Source organism: Vicugna pacos, unplaced genomic scaffold, assembly GCF_048564905.1.
Source record: "Vicugna pacos unplaced genomic scaffold, VicPac4 scaffold_122, whole genome shotgun sequence".
Classification (NCBI taxonomy): domain Eukaryota; kingdom Metazoa; phylum Chordata; class Mammalia; order Artiodactyla; family Camelidae; genus Vicugna; species Vicugna pacos.
In genome coordinates this window covers 31,675-41,476 of record NW_027328802.1, presented here as the reverse complement: position 1 = coordinate 41,476, position 9,802 = coordinate 31,675, and the positions used below count along the sequence as shown (strand labels likewise).

The window sequence follows — 9,802 nt, the reverse complement described above, 5'->3', positions numbered from 1 at the left end:
GCAGCTGCACACTTCCGGAGCCCGCTGCCTTCCCCAGAAGCGCACGCCAGCCCGCGAGGAGCGCGGCGTCTTTATCCATGGCAACGCCGCGGGGCCCTCCCCTAGCGCTTGCGTCTGCGTCCTCCCGAGGCTAGACGTGCGAGAGCAGAACTTTCGGAGCCAATGGGAGCAAGGGCGCGGCCAGGACGGGGGTGGGGGGAGGCTTATGGGGCAGCTGGGTGGGGCCGGGGCGGGCGGGGCCGCGCGGAGGTCCTCACTGCAGGTGGCACCGGCCGGAGGCTGGGGCAATGCTGCCAACAGTGGGCGGGGCGGCGGGGCAGCGGGGCGGGGGCACCCTCACCTGTCTGTGTGCGGGGCTCAGCCTGGGCTCCGCGGCCTCCGCTTGCACCGGAAGTGGACCCAGGCTACCGGTGGGCAAGATAGAGGACTGAGCCCAGGCAGGCACGGCTGGCCAGGTAGGGCACCTGAAGTGCAGATCCGCCAGGCCGGCTGCCGGCCTTGAATACGCGCTGCTAGGCAGTTTCCAAGAAGACGGGATCTGTCCCAAGAGGGGAGGTAGGGCAGGGTGCCAGATGCCTGGTTGGGTGCGGTCTTACAGGAGAGCCACGTTGAGAGGGTGCAGAGCAGCCCCTGTGTTGGCGGGGCTAGGAATTTGGGGTATAGGGTGGGGATGATGTGTGCCATTCCCTGTGGTCTCCCAAAGAACTCACACCCCCAAGCAAAGGACCCTGCTCCCTCCACCCTTCACTGCATCCCCTGCCTTCCCCAGCACCACCGCCCCTGCCCCCGGAGTGTCCCATGACCTCTCCCCACACCAGGCACCGTCCCTGTTACAGGTACTTATCTCCTGGTGGTTCCAGCCCAAGGGTGGGGGCTGTATCTGACCAGTTAGGATGCCTGGAGCCTTTGTATGAAACCTCAGACTATAATGCAGGCGTGCACAGAGGCCCCTCAAACAGGATTCCCTGCATTCCCTCCCCACCACGCACCCACAGCGCAGCTGCCACACCAGGCCAAGCCTGCTGGAGGACCGCTGTTCCCTCTCCACCTGTCCCTGATCAAGAGTGCACCGCCCACACTGCTGGGTATTTAGTGGGCCTTAGAAGAGCAGCTGGTATTTTCATGGACAAATATTTGCTCTTTTGGGAAGAGTTGAGTGCAAAGGGATGTAGGGTATGCCTTTTCTGTTGTCCTGGAACTGGTGACTAGGATGCAAACTTAAGTCAAAGCAGTTTTTAGAGAGAGCCGCAATATATCTTACCCAAAGATCACTGTTCCCCTACAAAGGCAACACCACCTGGCGGGTGGGGTCCTGGTCCCTCTTTCTGGAGGTTGGGCTTTGCACCCTCCAGCTGGGACAGAGCCCGAAACAGCTCTGAACACGCTCCAACAGGCTTTCCCAGCACAAACTGCCTTTATTTTGAATCTGGCTGAAGGAAGCAGCTGAGAAATCTGGGTAAATCTTCCTGGGTGTAACCATGTCTTTTGTGCTGAATGAAAGAGCGGCTCTCCACATGCTAACAGCTTAGAACTGAATGTGTGTCGAAGCCTTCATGCATGTAGCATGTTGGGAACAGCGTTTCATGGTGAGGGGAACTCTATAACTTACATGTGTATGGGGAAGCCCTCACTCCAACAGGGTTTTCCTGCACAAACTGCCTTTATTTCGAAATTGGCTCTTGCTGAGAAATCTTGGTAAGTGTTCTTAAGTGTAGCCATGCCCATTATGCAGGATGAAAGAGCGGCTCTACACTTTTTCACATCTCAGAAATGAATGTGTGTTGAAGCCGTCATTCATGTAGCATGTTGGGAACACAGAATTTAGTGGTGAGAACTATGTAAATTACATGTCTATGATGAAGCACTCTCTCGAGCCGGGTATTCCAGGGCATACTGCCTTTATTTCGAAACTGGCTTCTCAGAAGCCTGTGGTCTCCACTGCAGGTCTGTCTCCAAACCCAGGGCCAGCATGGTAACTCTGCTCCCCCTGTCTATTCTGGAAGTTCTAGGTGTCCTCCATGGCCCTTCCACCATTATGTTTTTGGAAAACCCCGCAGATGGAATGGGCCTGAGAACAGGAGAGCTGGATGCCAGAAGCCACTGCCCAGTGTGAGGCTCCTGGGAGGGGCATCTCGTCTCCGTGGGCTCTGATCTAACCTCCCCTCTCCCCCACCCCCACCCCTCTCCTCCTGCATTTCCTGATTGATCCCTGGATAATGATCCATACCAGGAATGACCTGGGAGAGGTTTTATGAGTCTTTAAGTGGAAAAAAAAAAGAAATCTTTAGACAAGTTACTGAAAGTAACTTCCAGCTTTACCGGGAAAGACCTCATTCCAATGTTTAAGGCTAGTTGACAGGGTGTCAAATTGCTTAACCACTCACATCTGAGCAAGTGCTACCTCTCTCTCCAGCTCCCCGCAGCATCCACCTGTGGCAACTTGGCCAAAAGAAGGCAAGAAAGCTCTTTCCCCTCGCCAGCACCAGCGTGGCTTTGGAGTCAGTGGAGGCTGAGAGAAAGAGCCCCGCCCTGAGGTTTGAGGGGCCTCCAGCCACAGCCAGAGGAGCGGGGGTTTTCAGAGTGGCCCAGCAGGGAAACCAGGCAAGGCCACCTGGCCCAAGTCTTCCCTGCCCAGAGAGCCCCATGAACTGCTTTGGGCCACACTCCCCGTTTGGGCCCCCTGCAAAAAGTTACCACGGGAGCCACACCTGAGAAGGCAGAAGGACAGCCCTTTAGCCTGGGGTCCCAGCAGGTGTGTCCTGTGAGACCTGTGGCCACATAAGTTACTTGTCTCTCCAGGTCACTGAAGGGACTGTGCTGGGCATCTTGGTGGTCAGGGACATGGGAACACCTCTAAACTCTGAAGAAGGACAGAGAGACTCCCTGGAAGCAAGGATTCCAGGGAGACACCTTGCCCAGAACTGGGGGACTGTGTCCTGAGTAGACCCCTGGGAGGCAATGTGGGGCTGTGGGGTCCTCTTCTGAGAAGGGAGCAGGTGAGTTTTCCGGGGGTGGGGTCCTGCTTTGTCCAGACATGTCCTTGTGTAAGACTCATTTACAAACACCTCCAAGTCCACCTAGGGGTGGCCCCAGAGGTGGGGGTAGAGGAGGAGAGTGAAGGGTGCAGACTTAGGGCCCCCTGAGCCACCCAGGGAGCCAAGGGTCAGTGGGAACATCTTGGGAGTCTAGTGCAGGGGTGGAGGACGAGCACTAAGAACATGCCAAGTCATGCAATAAAGTGACCCATGACCACGAGACACAGGTGGCCGTACACCAAAAGAGGCAGATAGAAATTTAGACCCAGGATCTGAGAACCTTGAGAGGGGCTGGAGGGTCCCAGGAACCCTCAGGAACAGCTCTTCTAGGGGCACAGACATCCCAATACACACATTTCTCATGGAAGCTTTTTGGGGTGCAGAGTGAGTTACCAGGATCCTGAACTTAGTATGGAATCCCACCCCCTTGTTCATCACGGTACCTGGCAATAAATTGCTGTCATTTGTCCCTGGACATGCACAGGGGAGCTGACTGCTGTGGGGGTCACTGCAGGACTAGAATCTTCTGGTGTCTGCTCTGTGACCACAGAAACCCAGGGGGATTTCTCAACGGGAGAACCTGGAGACCATGCCTGCAAGGACCACCCTCATGGGATGGCCAAGGAGCTCGTGGTACCCAGGTCACCAAGTGACGAAGTTGTGAGGTTGCCTGGGGTATCCTGGGGGCATGTAGATTTCTGAGGTCAGCACGTGGGCCCAGCACTGCTGGATGGTCTGCACAAAGAGGGGCCTGCCCTCCTGATGATGGCTCTTAACACCTGCAGGGAAACTGCTCCCAGGGCTCCTGGAGGTCCATATTGAGAGTGACCTGCCAGCCTTGTGGGGTCACCTTCCCCTGATGCAGAAGCAGACCTCTCTCCCTTGAGGCCCAGGGGACACCTGGCTCAGGTGCCACCTGTGTGCCCTGGACACGCAGAGCCCCAGAGCTCTGGCACAGCCTGGGGTGTGGTGGTGTCCGGGCAAGAAAGGCCCTGGGAAGGGGGTCATTCAAGGGCAGAGGCCACTCTGCAGGGATGCTGGACCTGGCAGCAATGCACTGCTTCAGTACTCCCTTGGGTTGGGTCTCCAACCTGTGGGATGGAAGGGCCACTCCTTCCTGCGGTGCAGTCGGGGGAACTAGATCCATCGTCAAGGTCAGCCCTGAAAATGGAGGCTGCGCTACCTCCATTCCTGGAAAGAAAATCAGTCCCCTCCAGTCCAGGTGATTCAGAAAGTCATTCAGCAATGTTCGGGGCCTCCACTTTAGGCTTTGAATTAGAGCTGAGCGGCTTAGGAGGCCAGATCCCTGTCCGTGGCTCCAGGAGCAGGCTTTCTGCTGGGGGACAGGATCCTCACAAACACCTGTGTCTTTGTGGGACACTCCCCTCTGACAAGCTGGGAGGCAGGGTGCAGTTGTGGGAAATCGTGTTTACATGAGCAGAGGGCCACCATGTGGTGGGGGCACAGGAGACTGTGAGAATGAGTCCCACAGCCTTTCTGGAATCAAAAAACTGGCAAATGTGAAAAAGTGCATAATTTGTTTTATTGAACAGGCTGCTTATGTACGTTTGGAGGACCAGGTTCAAGGACTCAGCATCCCTCCAGGACAATAGCCTCAAGAGAAGAACAGACAGAGCAGGAGGAGATCTGGGGTTTCTCCCAGGAATGAGGTGGAACAGGGATTTCTGCAGATTTGCAAGGAGTCCCCGACCACTGAGCATGGGGTTACAGCCCCACGAGCCCCTGTCATGTTTGGCTTGGGCTCTGGTTCTGGCCTGCTCATGTATTCTTCCAGCAGAGTTCCAGAAACTCAGAGGGTGGAATTAGAGGGGCTGCGTTTGGAACCTAGTGAGGAGTTGGAGGGTCCTTTATATTGAGTCCCTTCATCCTAATCACCGTAGCTGAAGCCCAACACCCCCCAGGCCCCCATGGTTGCCGTGGAGGGAGAACAAGCCTGGCAGGCGACCTAGGGGTCCCACTACTGTGTCCTTCCCTTGTCTTCGTTCCCTTTCACCCCGGAAGGTGTGATTGTCTCGTGTCATGGTGGCCTCCACAATGTCCCTCCCAGTAATCTCTCTTCTCCATCAGGTGGGGTTCCCAACCCCGCTCAGCCTTCTCTGCATGGATGCTGAAGGACCAGGCCCACCTGAAGTTCTGAGCTCGAGCAGTAAGGTGGAAACAAAGAAACCAATGGAAAAAAGAAGCAAGTGATTGTGGCAAAGCTCCCCACCACAGAGAAGCTGCCCTGAGTGGAAGGGAGAGTGTGGGCATGCCCGTTTGTTTCCTATCTCCCAGTGCTCTTAGCTTTCTTATTGCCTACCTGCATGGTTACAACAAAATGATCTGCAAAACTGAAAATATTTACTCTCTCGCTTTTACAGAAAAGGCTGGCCAGCCTCTGGTCCGGTACCAGGCAAGAGATTGGAGTTCCTTTCCAGTTTGGAAACATCTTGGCAGGCCCAGGTTTGCAAAGGTCTTTAAGAGTAGTTAACGGAGTTTTGCTTTTAAACTTTTTTACGGCTGTATATACTTGTGAGATGTGGTTGTGATGTATAATTCTGAGTCGGGATTTTCTCAAACTGTTTCTCACTTCTTATACCAGACATTCCTAAATTCCAAGTGGAACTGCATATTAAGGAAGCCATGGAATTTAGCAAAAGGATACAGATCTCATTTCCTTTTAAGCATCGATGTACCTCCATCATGGCAGTATTTGTTATGTGTTATTGATAGGGGAACTAAGTAGTAAACAGATTAATAGAAAATAGGGGATTTTAGGTACACAGGTTCATCTTTTCAACATTGTTTGTAATATTTGCAGTTTAAGATGACCATTCCTGAGAAACAGGCAGCCTCTTAGAATGAAATAGCATTTCCTCTGAACCATAGTTAATTTTTATTTTGTAGACAGCAGGAAGGGTAATAACACGTCACACATTTGGGGACGTCAAAGAGAAAATGTAACTTTCTGGGAGCGCACTCCCCCGCCTCCCCCTGCCCTTTTTACTGTCCCATTCTCCCTGGAAGGCTCTTTCTTATCTTCTGCTCATGCCTCCAGTAACTCTTTCTTCCTCCTTGTTCCTCCGCTGGTAAGGTTAGTTTTCTACTTTGAACAAGCAAACAAGCCAACAGAAGAGAAATTTCACAAGCAACTCCCAGCACATCCGCTCGCCTTCTGATGTCTGTGACCTCACTCTCGGTGCCCCACCACTTATTAAAAGTGGCATCGAAAGCCAGTTCCTCCAAAAGTCCCCGAGGCCCCATCCCTCCCATCTTCTCTGGGTTGTCACTCCCAAAACCATCCTCTCTTTCACTGCCTCATCTATTTTGTTCTCCTGCTAGTTGGCACCATCAGTATATAAACGTCCATCCTCTTAAACCAACAGCACTCCTTGACCCTAATTCACCCCCACCAATTGCCACCCTGTGTCTTTGCAGCAAATCTTTAAGGAGTTGTTTAAACTCACTGTCTGCATCTTCTCTTGAGCCATCCCCTTTTACACCCATTCTGGCTTTTCGCCTGATCCCTCGCTCTATGGAAACTGCCCTGTCAAGGCCATCAGTGACCCCATGTTTCTAAATATAGTGGTCAATTTTGACTCCTCATCATGCTTGGCCCCTCGGCAGCATTTGACCCAGCTCTTCCATCCCTCCTACCCCGTGTTCCTGCTTCACTCAACCTCCAGCCCATCTCTCTGTCTGTTTCTGCTTTTGGCCTGCTGGCTGGTCCTTTGCCAATGTCTCCTGTTTTTTCCAAACATATACTGTGGGTGTTCCCCAGGGTGGGTTCCTGGGCCTCTCCTCTCTCTCTCTGCTATTCCTTTGGTGGAAGCAACCCAGCCTTGGAAATTGGCATGCCATCAATTTCTCGATTTCTCCAAAATTCCCTGATTTCCCCTTTCCATCTGAGCCTTTATCCCTGAGACTCACATCACATTCTTTTCCTTTCATTCATCTTGCTTTCACATTCATACATATGTTCTACTATGAAATTACTTTTCCAAATTTTGAATCAGTACATATATATCATGTAAAATGCTCAAATATGTATTATTTCCACTAAGATGCTAATTCTACCTTAGAACATTTCTGCACTTCTGTATTTATGTGAATAAAGCGAATAGTATTTCTACAAGCCTCATAGTTAAACACTGTTAGTTTGGGGCTATTATGTAACATGAAATAATGGTACATCAACATAGTCGTTTTTCATTTATTTTTATGTAACACCGAGATGAGGTTTTTGCCCTGAAGACTGGTTTTATTGAAATTTTACCTACGTTACGGACAGTCAGTTTATGTGAAAGCCCTCATTTCTCCCCTTTTTGATATATGCTCCATTTGGCTATATATAACATATAACTTGGCATGAAACAAAATTCCCAAATCATTCACATAATACAATTAATATGTTTAATTATATTTTTTAAATGTTAAAAAGAAAAAGAAAACAGATTCCTCTACCTATTAGGCACTTCTGTGGCAATATGTAACACACCCCTTAACCATGACATTGAAGAACTGAGCTGATACCAGCCCCTTTCCACCTGCTCAGCCCCACCTTTTCCCATCCCCTTTCCCATCCGGAGAGGACATCCCTCCCATTGTCCAGGCCCAGATGTTGGAACCATGTCCTTTCTCTCTCTTTCTTTTACACTCACAGACAGCAAATCCAGCTTGTTAGAAAATTCTGGATATTCTGTCTTAATTAAATACCTGCTCTCTACTCCCCGCCCTCCTAAGAGCCACCTTCAGCCTTTCCTGGATACCAATAGCCTTCTGTTTCCATCTTTGCTTTCCTACAATCTCTCATCCACACAGAGTCAGAGGGAGCCTGTAAAAACATACATTGGGGGTGGTGGGTGTTGCTCAGTGGTAGGGCGCATGCTTAGCATGCTTGAGATCCTGGGTTCAATCACCAGCACATTCATTAAAATAAATAAATTACTTCCCCCCAAAAAACACAAACACAAAAGCATAAGTTGGACTACATCACCCCTCCCCTCAAAACTCACTAAACGGGTCACCATGTCATTAGGAGCCAAAGTCGTCACAAAGGCCTCAGGACCCGGCGTGCTCTGCCTCTCTGCCCACACTCTCCCCCTCACTCTGGGGGCCTCTGGCTCCGGCTCTTCCTTCTTCCTCCGGATCTATTCTGCTTCAAGTTCATTACTCCGTGAGATCTGCCAGGATTGCCTTATTCTCTCCTGCCTGCCTCCCACCCCACCGCCATCACCCGAGTTTGCTCATATCACTCTTTTTTAAAAATTTATCCAAACTCTTGCTACCCCAACATGCTGCCTGTTTCCTCTGCTAAAATTCTGAGCCCCCAGTGATGGGGAGTCATGTCTATTTTGTTGACTGATAAAGCCCGAGAGCCTTGGGAACGGTCTAGTTAGGAGATTCCCGTATGTAGTAGGAGCTTATACACATTTGCTGAATGAATGTAGATGCCCTGGTCCAATCCGATGGAGCACTTCTGTGACGTGCTCAAAGAATAACTCTCCTTTCCACCTGAGAGGGGGTGACAACTTCCCTGGTGATTAAAGGCAAGAATTTTTTGCTTTATGCTGTTAACCTTAGGCGGGGAGACTGGGGGATCTTCATATATATTTTTAAATTTGGTTCACTCTGCAGTTGGTCTTTGGTCTCTGTATAATTTTGAGAAACTCTTTATGAGTGATCATTCTTTGATCAGATTGAACAGGTTCCAGGGGGAAGGACCAAGCCTGTCCCATCAGCCATTCTATGTGTCTTGTCCTGGGACCCAGTGGATGCTCAGCATGTAAGTGAACCGACAGGAGTGAGTGAAGAGATGGGAGCATCTCATTATTGTGGCGGATCTCTGTCCAATGCCTTGAGATTTGGGGAAGGGTTTACGAGTGCAGAAGGGAGAGGTCAGGTCCTCTGTGCTTTTCCTGAGTGCCCTGGCCTTACCCATTCCCCCAGCCCCCTCTGGGCAGCCAAGCCAAGGAGCTGGGCCACCAGGGGTTGTGCTGATCAATAATCCACCTTCACCCCAATTCCGGGGGTAGGTACACATGGTTGTAGACACTGGAGTCAGGTCCTTGGAGGAATTCCTCACCGAACTATGTTTTGGACCTTTTATTTTTCTCTAGAACCTCCAGCTGAAGAAGATTGTTTTAGACACATGAAAGTTGAGGACACCTTCTGTCCCCTCGCAACCCAGGTGGGGCTGGGAGTCTGCTGTTTCTATAGCCGGTGGGCTCGTGTTGATTTGGGCATCCCTGTGCCTGAATTCCTGCAGTACACTCGGTGGAAAGGTTGGGGGTGCCTGGCAGGGAGGGAAGCGGGTTGGGAGACTGTACAGCTGGGCTGATGTTAACCTGGGGTGAGCAGGAGCTTGCTGATGCATGGCATCTCGGGGCAGGGAACTCTCCACACTCAAGAGGGGTTCCCACTCCCGCAGGGTCCCTTTGATCAGGGTGCTGGGCTGTCAGGGGACCACAGGGGTCCCAGTGAGGATTAGGGTGCCTTCAGGCAATGGGAAGTGTGGGGTCCAGTGGCAATTGAATTAACTGTGCACCCAAACCCAGCCCCCACCTCTTTCAGCCTGTTTCCTAATCTGCAAAACTGGAATGTTATTAAACATCTCACGGGGTCATTGATGGGCTGGGACAGACTAGACAGTCAGGAGCTGGAATTCCTCTGTCCCCTGATTGTTTGCCTTCTTTCTGACTATTTGCTCTCACAAGCTCAGTCTCTCTGTCTCTCGCTCTTTCACTTCTAAGTGTCTCTCATGCTCT

The 9,802-nt window shown here is 51.4% G+C and overlaps 1 long non-coding RNA gene across 1 annotated transcript; it reads left to right on the top strand.

Moving 5' to 3' along the window:
- Positions 1–2,883: 2,883 nt before the first annotated feature.
- On the top strand, positions 2,884–9,315 carry LOC140695019 (uncharacterized). Its single transcript, XR_012070697.1, has 6 exons — positions 2,884–2,996; positions 4,589–4,705; positions 5,124–5,298; positions 5,417–5,508; positions 8,734–8,820; positions 9,155–9,315. It is a non-coding gene; the product is annotated as an uncharacterized lncRNA (long non-coding RNA).
- The last annotated feature ends 487 nt before the right edge of the window (positions 9,316–9,802 follow it).